This window comes from Dermacentor albipictus, chromosome 1 (assembly GCF_038994185.2).
Source record: "Dermacentor albipictus isolate Rhodes 1998 colony chromosome 1, USDA_Dalb.pri_finalv2, whole genome shotgun sequence".
Classification (NCBI taxonomy): domain Eukaryota; kingdom Metazoa; phylum Arthropoda; class Arachnida; order Ixodida; family Ixodidae; genus Dermacentor; species Dermacentor albipictus.
In genome coordinates, this window is record NC_091821.1 from 425680732 (window position 1) to 425700945 (window position 20214).

Sequence of the window (20214 nt, forward strand, 5' to 3'; positions counted from 1 at the left end):
CAAAAATTGTACAAACCAATGTTCGTATCTTTCGTTTGGTTTCTAGCATGTATGCTGCAGTGCAACATGCTTTGATAATTCATTTTCTCGGATTTCATGCATTCGGTCTGGCCTCTTCTATGTAAAAAACTACGAAAAGAAAAAAGCACTTTACATAGGCACCGCCGAAATTTAATCTGCACAATACAGTTTCGACATAGCGGCTGAACTTCATTAATATATTCTAATATGTTTTTGTATCAATACAAAATAGAACGGAGTTTCAACAACTGTTTTCAAACCAAGTATCTCTCAGCATTTGGGGTGACATTTCACGTAAACTGGTGCGTACGTCATTATCTTTTGTCAAATTTTAGGTGTGTACCACGTCGGCTAAACTGTCAGTGCCTTTGTTTCTCGTAATGCCACCGTAGCTAGGCATCCACTGAAAGAAAATTTCGTAATTGAAATTAACCACCTTTAAAATCTTAATATTTATTTTGTACTTGATATACAAGAACTTGGTAAGCTTTTTTCAAGATTGTGGATTTATTACTCAGTATAGGTGCTCGAGAGCCGCTTAAAATTTCCCCTTAGAGTGGGTGTGGTTGCGAGTATATGAAGGTGAAGCAAGACGTGAAGCACTGCTGTCGTAGATATATTGACGTTAGATGATTTGAACATTCTCTGCTCTCTCGTAGGGAGTATTTAGAACGCGGACATCAAACTTTCATTTCGACACGAGCCATACGACTAAATCTGAACGTCATGCATCTAGGTATAGAACAGATGGCACAGTAATTATTATACCACGACAATTTCCGGCTGGTCGCATTTGCGAGAGATGCCCGGTACTTTGCCTCTATAATAAGTAGCAATAAATATTGCATTCACATATGCTACTGGTAAATGTGTCATCGTTTTCCATTGTTATAGTTCTTGTTGGATTCAGCCAGCTCCGAATTTTCCTCTGACAGGCACGATTGTATATCAGTAGCAATACACATTTTTTATTAAAATTCCTACTTCTCATATAGCCTAATAACATCTGAATGGGCATTTATGTATCATAACATTTCGTGTCCGGCTATATGTTAAGCTGCAGGAATGTTAACTGTGCGTACGTCCTTCAGGTACCGCGAGTAGTGTTCCTTTTCTACAATTTTTCGTTATATTCTTCCTTAATAATAGTGAAACGCAGATAATCGAAACTGTGTGCTATACTTCCGTTCTTAACCATATTCTTTTCCCTCTCGCTCTGTAGCCCAGTTAAAGAGGGCAGCACCTGGTTGAAGTTGTTGGCTGCCTTTTACAGGAGATTAACGGGCGACAAGATTCATGCGTTATATTTGCCGGAAACGTGCGGTTGAGAAAAGGGCAAACCTTCGCGGCAGCTCTATGGCTATGTCCATGCGCTGTTGAGCATGATATCGTCAGTTCTATACCGGCTGTGGTGGCTTCATTACGATTCCAGAAAAATGAATAAAAGAATTGCCGGATTCCATGCTTAAGAATGAATCGGTGATAACCGATGGTTTCATTTATGCTTACTGAGATCTCTTCACCTGACTTTTTAATTTATATGTTGCTCAGCGCTTTTCGCTGAACGCACGCGCTGGTTCTATTTTGATGCCATAAATATTTCTCCGTAACCGGCTGCTTATGTCAGCGGCTGGTTTGAGTATTTTCACTTTTATGCATCACAATACACCTCGACCAAATCTCGTTCTGATCTTTCTTTCTTCTCTTAACATTTTTCTCCCATTCAGTTTTTTTTTTGTTACCGATTAGGCACTCTTGTGCGCTGACACGTTCATAGTTCTCGCTTATTCTTCTCCTGGTCCGTTAGGGCAACTACCGAGGAGTACGCAGTTACTCTGGCGGATTCGTCAATGATGCTCACATACCTATGGGCACGTGCCCCGTTGCAGATACAGACCGCCCATAGTTCTCAAATCGAGCATATTAAAAGTTACCCAAGTTAACTTGCCATTTACCCAGCGACACATATCTTTTCACACATAACAAGTTCGGAAACTGACCACAGCAGCAGTCAATGCAGCAGACAAGACAGCAGCCAACTGCCATCACCCGAAAAGTGGGGGCACAAGTGAATAACGCTTAACATTCATGTATAGTACATTCGGCGCACTTAAAAGAACTCCAGCTGGTCGCAATTATTCCGGAGTCCCCCCACTAAGGCGGGATTAATAATGAGATCATGTTTTTGGCGCATAAGACCCCAAAATATAAGAGATAATAAACTGAGGAAAATAAATATTTAGAACTTCACTCTGTGGTTTTATCCTAGTTCTCGCAGAGCCCACAGCATGTTGTCCTTTGCGAAATGCCAATGGACAGTGGTGCATGAAATACGCGTTCCACAGATTTTTAATTTACAGCGTCATGTTCGTCAATGCCACAGGAACTTTCTCTCATTGCCAACAATAACTAGTCAACTGCTTTCAATTTATCGTTATGACAGGCAGCCGAATCTGGAGCTCTCTTTCAGAAAAATTTGGCTAATCAAAACTATTTCTGCGGAAGGTGTTCAAATTGGCTGTTGTGATTGCTCTTTACACTCTGGCAGATACGCTGCCGTTGTTCACAAAAAAAGCAGAGTAACCAACTTTAGTTTCGTTTAGCTACAAGAAAAGAATTATTAAAGGGAAAATCAGACATCCACCCGTTCGTAGCAGTTGCTACAAAGCAATCCTTGCGATTTTTTCGAGGAATTTGTAAGGGCACGCTGCGGCCGTGTGGCATACAAGGCTCACCTTTAGGTAAGTTTAGGCCAAACCACCCTTCTATGACGTGGGGCACGACAGACATTTGAGCTTCACTTCGAGCTCTCTGCAAAACGTTTATAGTGAAGTTGTTATTCTCTCTTTGGACTGCATTATTTTGTTTTTGTCGTTGTCCGTGGGAAAAATGTGGGCTGATATCGGAGGTAGTGTAATACCGAGCCGACCCGCACTGGAGGTGAAGCAGGCTTCAGGTTCGCAGCAAAGGCAAGCGAAAAGGGCACACGGTCTTCTGAATCACGCATGCAACCTACAGAACGGAATAGATTTCAATAAAAACAAGCACAAAACAAGCATTTGAACAACGAAATTGATGATAAGGAGCTCCTGATAACAGTGCGAAGCACGTAACGATCCCCGCATACGTTTCCCGGTACAGGAAAACGCGGTTTCCCACGGCACCTGCTGCTTGCGACATGGGGATTGGCGCCCCTAGCCTTTCGATTATAAAAGAACCAGCTAGCAACTGATTTCATTGTTGAAGCAGCACCACTATGTGTAGGCAACGCACAGTTAGAACTCCCGAGGAGCAACGTAAATACGAGGAGGCGCAAAGCGAATAAATTGCAGCTCCGCCCCAAAGGCGAAACACGAATTGCGATATCAAGTTAGTAGATAGCTGTACGAAGTAAGAAGTTTTATCGGCCATACAAACTTGCAAACATTTACCTACTAACTCCATTAAAAATTATTGAATATTTTCGCACGACTGAACAAGGATGAACAAAGAAACAGACACAAGGAGACAGAGCAGTCTTTGTGTGTCTGCTTCTTTCTGCGTCCTTGTTCAGCCGCGCATGATGAAGTTGATGAAACACTGTATGACATAAATTCAAAATGTAAAAAGATGAAACAAATGAAGATTTAGCGGTATTATGCTTTTCATTGCAATATGTGATATTTATCTGTATTCTTACGCGACGGGAAAGCGCAGTATTTCTTCGTGTTGTCTCAGAACATTTTCTTTCAAGTTGTTCAATTTTTAAATTTATTTGTATGATGCTCCATATTTCTATTGAAAGATTTGCAACCTGCTGCCTGGTCTTCTAACAAGGACGATGTGCGTAAATTGACCAGCAAATATTGTCTGTCAAAATGTGTTTGAAATGAACTCTGATCTGATTTGATTTAATTAAAGTCACATGTTTATCTTTCAGCACTTTCGGAGGCATCTTGAAACTGCTTTCATCTTGGAAATTATTTTCAAGTACATGCGGCACGCAAGCTCAATGAGTAGAATTTGTGGCGTGCAATATGAGCCGTAATGTAATAAATTAAATAGCACATTGTTGAATTTTTGGTTATTTCTTGAATATGTGGTTCCACTTGCCGTGCTAGTCATGTCCACCACTTTGAATAATCCAGCTCACGGACAGTTATGCTATCTGCCTTAATTGATTTTCAATATTCTTTAAAAAATTAAGAATGTTCGTCCTATATAAACGGCTGGTATTTAAAAAAAATCCGGTTTTCAAGTTAATAACGTAGCAGTCAGAAGTAAAAATCAACTTCAGAAGTAATTATGCCCCACCTCAGGTTCTGAGGCCGATTTGCTTGTTGACCAGCTAGCTCTAAAATGCTCTGTATGACATGGATTGCCACAGTGCATGAGTTCAGCATAATTCAACGTAATTAGTAGAGAGAGAGAGAGAGAGAGAGAGGAAAGGGGAAAGGCAGAGAGGTTAACCAGGTGCGCAGATCCACTTTACTACCCTACGCTGGGGAGAGAGGGGAGGGAGAGGTAAGGTAATAACAAAGATGAGATAAAGAAAGAAAGGAGCATAGACATACAATCACAGCCGGTCACTGTTGCCGCATACTGTGACCACACACAGAGTACCACTTGCAGCGCTATAAACATCTGTTCAGGCTACAGCCGCTTGTGCAATTCTGTTGCCTTAAAAACTGTAACAGTGCACCCGTCGCCCTCTTCTGCGACGGCTTCTGATGACGGCACATTAAAATAAGTTCCTATGTTAGAGGTATTCGGTCAACGCGTACTATCGCGATTGTGAGCGATCATCTCTGTTAATTATAGCGAGGGCAGTAACAGAGAAGGTGTTGAAGAGTATCTTCGTTGCCAAAGTCATCACAAGTGGCGTCGTCGGCCCATCCGATTCGGAAAGCAAAAGACTTCGTGAAGGCTACCCCTAGCCATATTCGACAAAGCAGGGTAGCTTCGTGACGGCAGAGTCCAGCTGGAATGCAAAGGCGTAGATAGAAGTCTAGGTTGTGCAGCCGGTTGTTTTGAAAAAATTCTGCGTTCCACAAGGAGAACGTAATATCACGGCTGAGCATTCGATGTTTTCTAGCGGAACGAACACGCCGATAACGCGGCTCTGTCGGCTCGTGAAGGCGACGAAGAGGCGCCGATACCATTATCAAGGACAGATGACGGTAGTAGTAAAAATTATGCAGATCCCACGCACTGCGGGAATCGATGTAAGCAAAGCTTTCCCTGCTGGATGCTTTAATTGACGATGATTAGCGGTGATGTTGACGGCTAGAGCCTAATTTCTTTAACGTTTAGGCTAACATGAGAAGGGTGAGTTGAAGATAAACGTTACCTTGCGTGCACCACTGCTGTTTGTCATCGTAGTACACAGTACACACAGGGAGAGGCGTTTGCTTGAGGCGTTGTTGTTTGCCATATTTTACAACCTCTGAAAGGGTTTCGTGTTGTCATTGCCTCACATATCGCATCGCATTGTGGCAGAAGTATTAAACTTGAATGGGATTATACGCCTCGTGCACCGCCTATAGAGGGGCCACTGATAGCCACCTAGCGGGCGCTTCCAACAGTATGCGCGGGAGCAGTAGCACACGACAACCTTTTGCAGCAAGGATGGATGAAGTTCGCGGCTGCGATTTCTCCATTGTTCGGGCGCCAGACTGCTTCTTCTGCGGTGACAGCTGTAGGGAAGACGCTGACCTCTGTGAAAGTGGGTATACGAACACGATGTTGCCGGTGTTTGGGACAACATTGTCCACATACGTGCCAGGTGTGTCCCGCACACAAACGCCATGAACCCCATTTACATGAAGTCAAGCTCATGTGAACTAGCCGCTAAATTTTGTTGACTAATGTGATGTCTCAATCGTGTTTTTTTTTTAATTCTACCCATGCCGTAATGCTGCTTCTGTATCTGAATAATCCACACCCGTCGTTAGTGCAGACTTATATGAAACAAAACCGCACGGTGCGATGTCTGCATATGCTGTTGTAATTTTTCTGCCGATGAATACACGTGACATCGCCGAATAAGTGCACTCGAAGTTGCCTCAAAAAGAGTAATTGTCAATTTCTTGATGGAAACGCGTACGCCAGTCAACGAAGTCACCAAACGCGCGGGTTAATAAAAGCGCATGTTAGTGCTGTACCGCCGGTGCAATTCGGCTGCATACACCGATTAAGTGCCATTCCCGCTGCAGTTCTTGCAATTTTAAATTCCCCAAGCGATCTGCATGGAAATGTACAAAGCTAAAGTCTGAGTAACGTTTCAGTATTTTTTTTATATTACTATAGAGAGGTGCCACATGATATATTTAAAGGCAGAGCAGCGCCAGTCAAAGTAGATGAGCGCTGGCGGCAAGGCGGGGTTTAGTCCTCTGCAGCGTAAGCATAATAAGAAAGAATTCCGTTGAGTACGAAATTCGCATGCAAGAAGGGACTACGTTGTGTGACAAACAAATCGCTCGGCGTGTTAAGTCTGCTCAGACAGAATCGAGGTGCGATGACTTCCGAGAAGTGGCGCGAACTTTTCAGCTAAGAATGGAAGAAACATACCATATGCAGCAACTATTAGCAATGCTCGCCCTGAACTACCTATTTTCTAAACACATTAAAAAAAACACACAATATCTAAGATGCCCTCGGGCGAAAAGAATAAAGCTGTTAAAGAAACACTTCCTTGGTATCATTCGGATTAGACACAGCATGATTTATTATACCCTTTACAAACAAGGCAGGGTGAAAACCTCGCAGCTCAAAAGAATCAACAAGAGTTACGCATTAAACATTAGCGAAGTCAAGCATAAGATAGATGTAAAAACATGAAGCGCGCGACAGCTGGTGTGAGGATTTACCGCGCCACATAAAACCATCAATTTCAGTTCTTGCCACCTTCCGTATTGTTAACACACAAAACAATGCGCTCGTGAAGTCGTGCTGCCTAGGTAGCCCAACGCGGTAAAGAAGCGGAAAACAATATAAGTGGTAAACGGCATTCCCAAAATTAGCGAAATGCCATTAAATCGCATGTTGCACTGCAGACAAAAATCGTCGCTTACACGTCTAACTATGATCGAGTGGAAAAGAACAATGACGAGACAAAGAGGAAAGGATGAGAAGAAGAAATTTCCCGCCGAAGCGACGATCCATTTTGCTACCGTTGCTCCCGCTGATGAGGTTTTGCGGGGAAGAATTAGAACCGTATCGCAGGCATGTTTTCGCAGGTATTTGAGCCCCCCACCCTGCAACAATTCTTCTTCGACATTCCTTGAAGCTTTACCACGCTACACATGGAAAGGGTGTTCCCTATTTTGCTCGGAAAACGTGAATAAGACGGAGAAGCACTATCAATGGCACAACAAAATTACGGCGCGCGCCTGGCTCCTCTCCGCTGTGTTCTGGGCAAGGGCGCCACCAGTGGCGCCTCCATCCGCGCGCACTTCGCGTATAGGGCTGTACGTGCCAAAATCACACTCGGATTATGAGGCACGCCATAGTGGCGGACTCCGGAATAATTTTGACACCGTGGTGTCCCTTAATGCGTCCCAAAATGTAAGTGCACGTGGATTTTCAATTTTTCCCTCGTTGAAATGAGCTGCCGCGATTGGGATCAAATCCACGACCTCTAGCAATGCCATAGCTACAAAGCTGATGCAGCGGGCACAGAAGTGTTGATTTCATGGTTGACCGCTTCCGTAGCGTCTCCTGGACTTTGCGGTGCACTTTAATCAATGCTTCTGCGCGCCCTACGTAAGTTGCATGCTTTACATATTTCCATGGCGCTTATTTTTCAGAAACAGCTGCAACGTACTGCAACGTACCTTGCACTTAAGCTTATCCTGTGTCCCGCCACCGCTGCCGTATAGTAATTGGTTTCCTTGCCCTCTCACGTCACGTGTCCCCTCTCTCGTATGGGAACTGCCTCTTCTCCTCCATCTCCTTCTTCTAATCTGCTCCTCCATACAGTTATATCTCCGTCCCCTCTGGCCTCGCACGTTAGTAGAAATGGAAGCGCTACAGTTTCTGCAATACTTCTGAAGAGAGTCACGAATAATTACAGCTGTCAAGCGGCTAATATGGCGACGGCCAGGGAGCTCCAGAGGGTATTCTGCACATTCGACGTGGTTGGGTGAAAACTGGTTTCTTCCGTCGCCTTTCCTCTCTTACTCGCGCCTGTCTTCTGTATATACGCTCTGAACCCCCTCCCCCCGACGCGGTGTGCGCCACAGCAGCAGCCACAGTAGCCCACAGCAGCAGCAGCAGTGGGAAAGTCGAAGCAAGAGGCAAAGAAAGGTTAGCTTTAATAACACCGACACTCAACGCGCGTTCGTATGGTCGGAGCGTACGCTACAGCCGCACGTTGACCGTTAGAATGTCTCCAGAGGAGCGAAATACGCGCAGTAGCTTTGGTTGCACCACAGACACACACAAAAAAAATGAAGCCAGCCATCACGCCCATCTCAACGGGCGCTGCTGCGATTCCAGAGCAGCGTTCTGCCTTGCACTGCTGGCCTGAGCAGCTGTGTACATGAAAACAAGCATTCCAGATGAGCAGCTGTGCACACACCACATCGAGGTGCAAATTGCCGCTATTCCTACGATCCCACCTCACTAACCGGCGAGATGCGAAACCATTTAGCGCCGCTGGCGGTGTTCCTTGCGACCTCAGCGTAGAACTGCCGGGTATGCACAGCAGTTCTACGTCCGCGCAGCAAGGCACCAGGTTTGCTTCTGCTGCGCAGCCGTATTTTGCTAGCGCGTTACATTGCGCCTACACTTATGTCACCCCCTCGTATTTTTTTACACCTCCCTAAGGGCTACAGTGAGATGTTAAGTGTTTCTGTTGCTTTCAATGATTGGTTTAACGTTACATGTTTCTATTGCTTTCGATGATTGACCAAGACCCGAAAGCCGCAATGATGAAAGAAGAGTAAACATATGTTCACTTTAATAAAGTAATAATTTCTTGAACCTAATCAGGCATCTGAAACTACAACGTCAATAGTGACGATGGTTGAGTTTTTGCATTTTCGTTAACGATCATGCTACCCAGCAGCCTGCATTAACGATCATGCGAAAAACGAGAAGAGAGAATGGTTGCTACGCGTTAAGATACCTAATGTGAACATAAAAATGACAAAGATCATCTCCAGATATTTTTAAGCATTTTATTTTCTGCGGACCATACAAATACACAAGCACTAGGTTTTACACAAGCACAAGAAGCAGTTTTTCTTCATGCGGTCCGTCCCATTATACTTGACTGCAAGACTCCTTATCGTAGGCGATAACTTCTACGTCGCAGTTCTTTCGGAATTGCTCGGTACATTTAGTTGGGACATTGTCTTTGGCTTCGTCTGTAGTCCATAGAATGCACTCTGTGAAAATAAATGAAAAAAAAAGACGAAATTACCAGTCACCGCTGTCTGCATAGAAAAATGAAATCTACTGTATTATCCTAGAGGATCAGTACAGCTTGCACTTGGCATTCTTTCGTTTTTGGCCTTATCATGCAGCTTGCTTTATAGGAACACGAAAAAGACAACTGAAGAATGTATACCCTGCTAATTTGTTTTAGATAGTTTACTGAAACAATTGACTTCCAAGAGAGCACAAGAAAGAACTTATTACTTGTTTTCATAACGATGTAGACGAAATGGCAGCATGTTCTAACAGCAAATGTTTCCCTAAAATGTGCTCAAATATTTCCTCATTCCTGACACTACTTCAAAGGAAATGTTATTTCAGATAGTCCGACGCCTGCCGGGAATATTTAAAATCAAATGCTTCATACCTTTATATCAGGGCACAATAATAGAAAATCGTGAGGCTGCATTGTCCTCACACGTTCACATATGCTATGTATATATGGGGTGCCTTTGTTAGGTGCACCTAAAATTTTAAAAATGGCCCTGGAAGATAGCAGAATTCTAACCCTTCAACCAAGTTACTCAATGAAGAAATCGAAATGCTTAGTTTAAAATTTGGCATAGTTATGATAATCAAGTTGCTAATATTGTGGACCTGTATTGTACTTACAATGAGCAACGGCGAGTACATTGCCTTGTTTTTTCGTAGTTAACAAAAAAATTGAAAATGGGCATGTTTAATTATATTGTGAGAATAGAAGTGCACGATTGTAATTGTCTGACTGTCGAGGGAATTTGCTTTGACGAGCAGCCTCCTCCATTGGTGAAGTATTTAGATAAAAAGGCTATTACGTATGTTTGCTGGCTCAGGTTGGAATCCGCTTAGTCTCACTAGGTAGTGCACATATTTGTTGTGGTGCACAAACTTAGCATCACAGGACATCCCGTTCTTTCTATTCCGCAAGATAAGTGGACAGCAATTAAATGTAGCATGGTACGAACACTTGTATTCGGGGCTCTTGAAGGACGCTATAATTAAGCTTTCTATAAACATAATGAAGAGTTATTACTTAAAATGTTGGCTTAAGAATTTTAGAAATGTCACATATGACTTGCAATAACAAAAGCTACGCACAATATTGCCAGTATCGGTACTGAAGTTTTCCATCTAGGTTCTATTTCTTTTATTTTTTTTAACCTGACTCATTCTTAGCTAGCACGCAGAGTAATCCGTAATCCATTCTTTTGCAGCGTATTGTGGACCTAACTACACGTCTACATTAGTGATGTAAAATAACTATCTATTCGGTCAAGCATTGTGGGTTCCCTACATACAGTGCATGAAACATATTAATGCATGTAGTAACAATTTTGGGTGTCCATATGGATAAAGTTTTAGTCACCATTCTGATCGTACATACAGAGTAAGAACGGTATTCCTCTGTTTTGTGTATAAATTAGCAATAGAGAACAGCTACACGAACAAGAAAAAATGTACGCACTATTACAAAATAGTTAACAGTGACAGCTCATTAGGCTGACGATGTTCAGCCCCCAGCAGACATCAGCTTCCGTTCACACTGTCCAGTCTAAAAGAATAGATAACAAAATTTCCTCGGCATGTGTTCTAGACTCGGTGTCTTTATTTGTGTAAGACGTAATCCTATTCGTAAAGACGTAGTCGTATTGAGCGGTGCAAGTGACGACGAGCAACAAGGCTCGATGGCGCTTTCTATCTTGGTGAGCACCAAGATAACAATTGCGATGTCGTTACTACGTGGCAGCAATGAAGGCTACTTAAATAGGGGAGACGCAAGTACACAGAAACAACATCTGAGAAAACAAATTATGAAGTAAAGTTTTCTAAAACCATGGGGTCATATGCTAGGCCCCGCGCAAATGCACTAAGAGCACTTGCTTAAGCGAAGTTTGCAGAGGCTGCGTTTATAATATTTACATATATTAGTGTCGCAGCATCAAACCTTCTGAGTTTAAGACACACAGTCCCTATGTCGGCCATTACATGTCGCCATAACATATAAATTCCTTAACTGGATTTCCGTTATATGGAATCTCCAACACGGCGCAGGTCTCGTAGTCCGTATAGATGGCTCTAGCTTCCTGCTTTTGACCGTCATCTGTAAAATTGCGAAATATATTTAGGCTTGTAGCACGTACTGTCTTACTCGGCACAAGAGATAACATTAGAGCAAACATAGCTACCGAAAAAAGAGTGAGGTCAACATTGCAAATCCATAAATTAGAAAATAAAAAAAAGAGACAGCTCCGAATATTGCAATTTCTGGTCTGATGTTTCTTCCCTATGACTGTCAGTTTGTTTACGGTACGGTTTCAGATATAATGAATGCCGACAGTCTCACAATTTACTGGTTAGAAAAGTCAATTAAAATATTAAATGCGTGAAGAGCCCATTCACAGCAATATAGCCTCCGAAATGAAAATGTACTTTGTTGGCCTGTACGCGGTGCGCTTGCCACATAAGGCCAGAACATACCCTTCTTGTAGAGTTCCTTGACGTCAGGACGTTGCTTCTTCGATGAGAACACTAATACGTGCATTTGATTTATTTTGGCATGAGGACTGTTGCTTTTGCAAAAGCATTTGTGAGTTTCCTTCAAACTAAAACACAATATGCCATTGCTTTTGAGTTGTAGGAGTCTGCTATGCAATTTGTTTCCCTGACTCATTAACCTAATCTTTATAGTTAGGAGTTTCATTTCCGTGGTTACTGTAGGACTTGTAATCGCTTGGAATATATTGGCAAAGATAAAAATGGGCACAATAACAAAAATCATTTTTCGAAGTGTAAGTGCCACAAATCTAACAACAATATCTGCCGACGAGGTCACGCCGATAAATACGATTCACCATGGCATACTTTAACGATGTGCGAGCGTCGTCTGAAGCTCCACGTTAGGCATACCTGCCCTAGCTTTTATTGCGTGTATGTATGTTACGCATAGATGTAATTGAGAACGCCGACATCACGTTCTGCGAAGTATTATTAGGTGAGCCTTGAGGTGAGTTCAAATTTGGCACCACCTTCTGCACGTAGGCATGATTTCACCATGCTCGATGGCCTTTGATTTTTGTTGCAGTGCCACAGGTGCAGTTCTGCACCTGTTCTGCACCGTGTAACTAAGTTTCAATAGGGATGTCACCCAGCGATGGTACGTCCGCATCGGCGCTTCACTGCGCTCCTCTTCGCTTGTAGAGTGATAATTTAGCAATTCAATACTACTCTGTATTATGCATGTACCACAATATGGCTGCAAGTGACTATGTTCCAACACTTGCTTGTCTCTTCGCGAACACTTGTTCTGATACAATGCGTTCAGGATCAGGGCTGTACCACTCACAATACTAAAATTGTTTTAACGAACAAGGCCACTTGAAACGAAATATATTTCAAAGCAGATTATGCAATCAGCGTTTTAGCGTTTGTTTGCATCTAGTATAAGACCCATTCCTTTTTTCATGTCACAGCAAGCTGGACATAGCCAACGACTTAAACAAACGCAGTTGTTGAAAATCATATAACTGCCAAATAACCATTGAACGGCGTATTAACTGTATGCGGGATTTCCCGGTGATATTACATATTTTACGTATTAGTATTTAAATTTAACATACATGCCAGCCGCTGTGTAGCTTCCGTAATATATTAGGATATCTTGAAACGTGAGTTGTTTGTAAGTTAGGGCTCGATATGTTTTCGAGAAGAGCCATTTATTCTTTGATCTAGATTGTATTGATTTCTGTTCTTTTTATTTACATTTCGCTCGTGCCTCTAACCAACTGTTATATTTCCATACCTTCATCTCCTAAATATAACTTGCTTACTACAAGCACCACTAATTTTATGCTCTTACTGACAGCTTTTGTGCCACTTCTAGGGCAGTAACTTCTCCTTGTGCGGTCCCTCGTTAATTATTGTTAACCACCGGTGCAAAATGCCAATATTCCTAAGGCGAGAAACGTTACACTACGGTTAATGTTTCGCGTGCAATGCTAGTACTTCCACGTGCATTCAAGTAAGGTATTTTATAGTTACCGTCATCGACAGAGACGGATGCCTTGTCAGGTGCGTCTTCCTTCGCGAAGTGAAACGTGATGTTCTTTCTGAAATGATCATTACAAATTGTGAGCACTTTAGAAATCGATTCGAAGAATAAAAACTTGGAGGGCGCCTATGCTTCGCCTTTAAAAGTGGAACGCTAAGCATTCAAAGACCCCTTGCTGCTTTTCATGCTTCCCGGCAACTGGAGGTTATGTAACCGTAACGTTTACCGAGAAACGCCGGCTGCGAACTCTATCCATGAAAGCAAGCTTTGTGGTAGAAATGCGGCCTCTTGCGTGGGTCGATTTGTTATTTTTTTGCACTTTTAATATTTCACTCTGATAAGAGATAACATAATTAAAGGCCATGCGTTGTCGTTGTTGTTTTTTTTTGCATTACATTCGTTTGTGGGCTGCCGTTCTCAAAAGTTCGAGGAATAACTTTGTGAAGAATCAAAGACAAGGTATGAGCAACTTTGGTAGTACAGGAGTGGTTGCGTATGTGTGGTTCAAAATTTGGTTAGAAATTATTTTTGGCGAAACGATGTCCAACACCGACGCCGGATTTACTGCGACAGGGGCTCCTTAACGCTATCGCAATAAAAAAATATCTACAACGATCACTCGTAATGGCTTTCGCCATTTAAACCCTGTGGATGTTATCTGTTGTTGATTTAAGGTTCCATCGTTTGAAAGAATAATTCATAAACGTTTATTGGCAATTTGTGCTTCGAAAAGTATGGTAAGGTGTGCCAATCTTTTCATTCGACAATTAATATATTGGTGAGTTGGAATTTCTTTCACCTTTGTTCGTGGGGCGCGCATTCTCACAATATATGGCGGAGAGTCCTCTGGTTGAAAGAATTGTTCATTTGCTGCCCTCCACAGTAAAATATTGTAGCGATAAGAACAACAAGAAAAAATACATATTGCATAACAATGCGAATGGCAAAAATTGTCATCCACCCACACTGTATCAGGAATCCACAGAGGAAACCCATACATCTTTGTAAAGGGAAGACTCGTATTTGAAGAAAAATTTGTCGCGGTCCGGTATTTGAAACTAGGACAAACGCTTTTCCTGGACGGTCGCTCTAACTGCGCAAAGGCTAATTCATCGATAAATGAAAGCACATGGACACTGAATACGGCAGATCAATTTTGTGGAAGCCCGCAAGGCAGAGTAAGGATCATGTAACATGATTTGTGTATTCCCGTATTTGCTGCAGTGTTTGCAAAATAGACCGATTCTTTTTATTTCATGATTATTATTCAAGGCTAGCCGGAAAACCAGTGAACTGTGTATGATGGCCAGAAATTTTATACACCCGACTACATCAATGTAGTTGTATTTACTTTTATAGACCAGTTTATAGCCCGAAATTATGTCTGCCTAGGCAAGTGCATGCGTGGGCGTTATCTTGCGCTAGGGAGACGGGACAACTCATACAATTTGGTGCGGTGCCATGATTGTCATAAACGGTGCCCATGGGCGCGTGTTGGCGGCAAAAATGCCGATATAGAACATGACCTGTTTCATAACCTGCTCCAACATTTTCATTACCCAAAGTGCCATCTCCGCTAGCATTGCCGGCAGAACGCTAATAGCGGAGCGGTAAAGCGGTGGTGGAAGCAGCAACACTGACGGCTGGCTGGCGGACACCATGGTGGTGAGCGAAACACATTTATATAGCTCAGCGTGCTCATGCACCGAATTCAAAGGAGTTAAAGTGCCGTCTGTCCGTGCATCGCTGCGTTCTCGACGTGGGTCGAGTTGGGGCGAACATTGGCTATAAACGCGATGCCTTCCAGCAGCGCAGCACACTTGACTCGGCGGACTAATTAGCCCGTCCTCGGTGGTGTGCGAGCTATGATGTCCTTATTAATCTGAGGCAGTGGCCCTCGAAGAGTGTAGTACTGAGGCCCCGAACGGTAGCTTAATAGCGTTTTTGTCATTTTCTGTTTTCCAGTAAAAGAAAGTTTCGCCCGTTGAAGGATTCGTTCTTTCCCGATATTGAGAAAAGTATCACCGCCGCTGTCTGACAATCAATCTGCGAGTTTGCTAACGAGGACCAGTATCCACAAAAAAGTTGATACGGTATAATTGCTCATAAGGGAAACCAACCAACACTTATGCTGTACATGGCATTAGTGAAGACAGCCGGTCAATGGCAAAGAGCACTTACGAGCGAAAATCTTCATGAATCCGGCCTCAGAACTTTAACACAAGGCAACGTAAGAGCATCTGCAATAACAGCTCAATCTGTTATTTAAATATTTCATGGGAGATCGACGAGGTTGAAAGCGCTCAGTATTAGTCACCTCTATTCTCCATAACGCCAGCTGTCCATTATTCTTGACTTCTTAACTGTCGCCGTTAAAAACTGCAGCAGGCTTCCGATTCCGATTCCGGAATCGGAATCATCGATTCCCATGATTCCGATTGTCTGTATAGAGTCTAGAATAAAGCAGGGAAAAGTTCACATGGCTCCACAATCTTGTAGTTCAGTAACCTTTAGAAATAATTTGAGTCTTTTTCTGCTTACGATGTAATCTAAATTAAGCCAAATTTCCATGGTATTCGGTATATATTTTCCAGGAAATTCTACATATCTGGAGGTCGCAGCATTGTTGTGTGTAAGCCGATCAAGGCGTACTGCAGAGCAGTCATCGTAATACGCTGAAAATTTTTGGATTGACCATTCTGTCAATTCTCTGCTTGAGCGATCACTTAGTCTTCTATGGGTAAATTTTTATAACTCACTTCACATGGCCTTTGAGACCCTTGAGAACCCAGACGTAATCAGCAGTTGGTCCATCATTATCATATTTCGTTCTGACAGCGGTCAGACAGTCGAGATCTCCATCATTGTCAGTGTCTAGAATGGCGACGCCGTAGGGGTGCTTCTCAAAAACCTGTAAAATATAGAAAGAAAATAAAGAAGAGGAAAAATGGAAGCCACCGAGCGGCCATACCTTCAGAACAGTGTGCTGAGAATTTAGGCGCAACAAATGACCGACAGTTTAGGAACAGCAAAACTGAGGGCCTTACTCCCATTGTTAATGCTTTGTTTCTTTCAGAAGCTCCTAAGCAACGACGTAAAGTACCCAACCGTGGATATCATACTTACTTCAATATAGTAACAGAAACTTATCTCTGTATATCCAGCAGGTACACTTGCGTAAAGTAACGCTTTATTTTGATCGAAGAATATACTATGACAAATATCATCTCTACACTTCATTTTCCCACATTAAAGTAAATTACGAGAATTCTTATTAAGGGCAGTCTTCGTACGGTCCAATACTACACTAAAAAGACGCACAATTCCCAGCTGTAGCTTGGTTTCCACTTTCACCGGTGGCCTTCACCACCGATCTATAAATTTTAGCGTCGCAATAAGTCAAATGACGCAGTACGGGCCACGTGTAGCCGCTGCATGAAGACGTGCATGAGTGACGCGTGTAACTGTCTATCATTAAAAAAAGTTATTGGATTGAAGGCCAGGTTTCTTGGCGCGTCGGGTCGTATCGCGTAGTTTATTCACGCGACAGCGTTAAGAGCTCCGTAACAAATCCGGCGTCGGCGTCCAGCGTAGGACATCGTTTCGGCAAAAAATATTTTCTTACCACCATTACCTAGTTTCTGCGTGCGGCGGAGGGAAGCTACTGAATTAATTGAATTTCTCAAGCTAGAATGCGTAGAAAATTTTGTATGTACGACTTGCACACAATCTAGAGACGTGATAGTGTCGGAGTGTAATTTGACCATGCAAAAAAACATGATTTCCGCGAACACTCAAAGAAACCCCTTTTCCAGTGTTTCTCCAATACATCGACCGGCAACAACGTCAGCCACGTGCGCGCGCCGGTGCGTGAGTATCTCGGGGGCCATGGAGCAGCGCCCGGTTTCTTGCAGTACCTCCAAATCGCGCTCACCTATGCCGCATCGCGGCCCACACAAGAGGCTGCGTTTCTACCAGAAAGCTCACCTTCATGCACAGCGTTCGCGGCCAGCGTTTCCCGGGAAACATTACGGTTGCATACGCTCCATTTACTGGAAAGCGTGAGAAGCAGTCAGGGATTTTTGAATGTTATCACGTTCCACTCAAGTTTGGGCTGCAGGCATGTGCTAGGAAGCCGAAGCCAGTTCTACGTAATTACCACTAAATCACAAACCTAAAACAGACACACATCACGCCGACCAACGCGCTCCGACATGCTCGACGTCGATATGGGTCTTGCTCCATCCGGGCGTTGGTCGCGACGACTGCGTCGATTTTGCGTCGACCATACATAACTTCTAATTGAATAGCGTCTAAGTTGCAATGGATACTTTGGTATTAAAGAATTTTTTATACGTTTGTCACGCTACTGTTGGAACACTCCGTGCGTCCCAACGTTTATGTGTACGGATCTATGACCTTTCTATCGCGTCACTCCCAATCTCTGTTCACGGTATGAAATCCCGTAACACGGTATCGGCGTTTTGTAGTTCTTTAGGCCCCATGTACGTCCTCGCTCAATGGTTCGCATGCGACATGTAACAAAACACAATTTTACCATTACGGCATTTTCGACTATATTTCCTTATCACATGGCGTTATTGAAACAAGATTTATGGAGAGCAGAAGAGCTGAGGTTATTACGCACTCCACGCCCCCCCCCCCCTCCTATACCCATTTACTACACTACATTATCTACATTGTCCTCTTCCTCCTCTTTAACACATTCTTTCCCTTCAACGCGCAGCTTACTCGGCCGGAAACATCCCGCCCTGCACAGACGAATATCGTTTTGACTTAGGTGACGTTAGAGCTGTAGAGTGCTTGCGAGCACGTTTGCCATGCGATGATACCAGGATGGGCAAACTTAGGTTTTCTGTTTGACAGTCTCCAGAATAGGCCCCCTTCAAATACCACACTAAATATTTTGCAGTGACACATATAAAGAAATGTGTGAAGAAACATGTCCTAATCTCGAGATATCATGTCCCCAAGTGTCGGATGAAATGCACTGGCGTTCTAGTTACTTTTCTGCTTCAATGAATAAGAATGCGTTTTGTTAAAAAGATAAGTGGAACAATACGGAATTTTCACAGTGAGTGCTGATGGCGCATATCTACAAATTAAAATTACTCTGGAAATTCGTTCCAAGTGGAAACGCCTTAAAGAACTCCCCACCTACAATTCGTAAATTGCGAAACGTGCATTAACTGTATACGTACGTAAATTGCACATGTGCAGTGTATATGTGTATACGTAAATTCTATATGTAAATTGCATATGTTTACATAGTGTATTTGTCAATGGCATACGTGCAGTTTTTCATGTAACTCTACAATTTTTTCATTGACACTTTTTATGTAATTATAATATTTGAGAAGCTTATTAATTCGTTAAGACATTCTCTAATTAGGTGAAGTGAAAAAAATAGAGTATAACCAAGTGACGGCAAGCATTACCTTTGTTCTGTGCAGCTATGTAGCATTTGCATGTTTTTAAACTCTGGCCAAAGTTCGCTGGGACACTCTGAATGTAAATGTACGCATCAAGGTAACTACCCGCCGTGGTTGTTCAGTGGCTATGGTGTTAGGCTGCTGAGCACGAGGCCGCGGGATCAAATCCCGGCCACGGCGGCCGCATTTCGATGGGGGCGAAATGCGAAAACACCCGTGTACTTAGATTTAGGTGCACGTTAAAGAACCCCAGGTGGTCAAAATTTCCGGAGTCCCCCACTACGGCGAGCCTCATAATCAGAAAGTGGTTTTGGCACGTAAAACCCCATGTATTATTATCAAGGTAACTATCAAGGGCACATAAACAGGCAGGCAGAAACATATGTACATACAAAACACAAAATCGGGGAGTTAGTGGCAAGTGAACCAAAGAAAGTATCGCCTTAAGAACGCGAGCTTAAGAAAATTTTGCAAAGAAAGAAAGTAAAACAGGGATAATACGTGCCTTCATTATATCTGCGACATCACCCTGTGTCTCCATATTGGAATCACCGAAAACAAGCGGCGATGTGAGCCAAAAGGCGCAGATACACGCTACGAGAATTATATTTACTTGCCGCATATTGCTTCCACGTAGAGCCTTTTGTTTCTGGCCCGAACGATACGCTACCCCCTTTTATATGAATATGACATGGCGCTTTAAAGGGTGTGTTTTTGACAAACCTGTGGCGGTTTGTGCATACCAGCGTTTAAGCATATTACTGTAAGAGGAATTTGCAACACTTTTTTTTTTCTTTTTCCTTGGGAGAACTTATTCTAGCTGGCCGGCCAGAAAGATTGCGACGTCAATTTGAAGCTGGTCAATTATTTGTGCCGTTAGGCGCCAGCGCAATAATATTGCAGTACATGCTCCAGCTTTTGAACCTGTCGCTTATCCGTTCCGCGATCGGGCACTTTATTATTCTGCGTAGAAAACAATTCATGTCTTTAGTCTGCTTTTCAGTGGCATCATATATTAGAATTCCTTACATGTAGTGACCAGTGTAATGCGGAAGCACAGTCCATGCCTGCTTTACCTTGTTCATTCAGAAAGTGACATAGGAAAAAAAAGTACCATTCCTGTAATAATCAAGATAGGGCTATCTCACATATCATTTGAGGCCCCGCAATAGTTGACAGTTACTTATAAAACTTTATTAGAATATGCACGAAGGATAGAAAAAAATAATAACGCCTAACTTCCGTCCTAATCATTACGAGCACACACGCTGTGAATATAATTGCAATGAGGCA

At 43.0% G+C, this 20214-nt stretch overlaps 1 long non-coding RNA gene across 1 annotated transcript; it reads right to left on the reverse strand.

Annotated features, from left to right (window-relative positions):
- Positions 1 to 9251: 9251 nt before the first annotated feature.
- LOC135896564 (uncharacterized) lies at positions 9252 to 16343 on the reverse strand. Its single transcript, XR_010562744.1, has 4 exons — positions 16228 to 16343; positions 13459 to 13526; positions 11436 to 11521; positions 9252 to 9392 (listed from the first exon to the last, which is right to left on the reverse strand). It is a non-coding gene; the product is annotated as an uncharacterized lncRNA (long non-coding RNA).
- Between the last annotated feature and the right edge of the window lie 3871 nt (positions 16344 to 20214).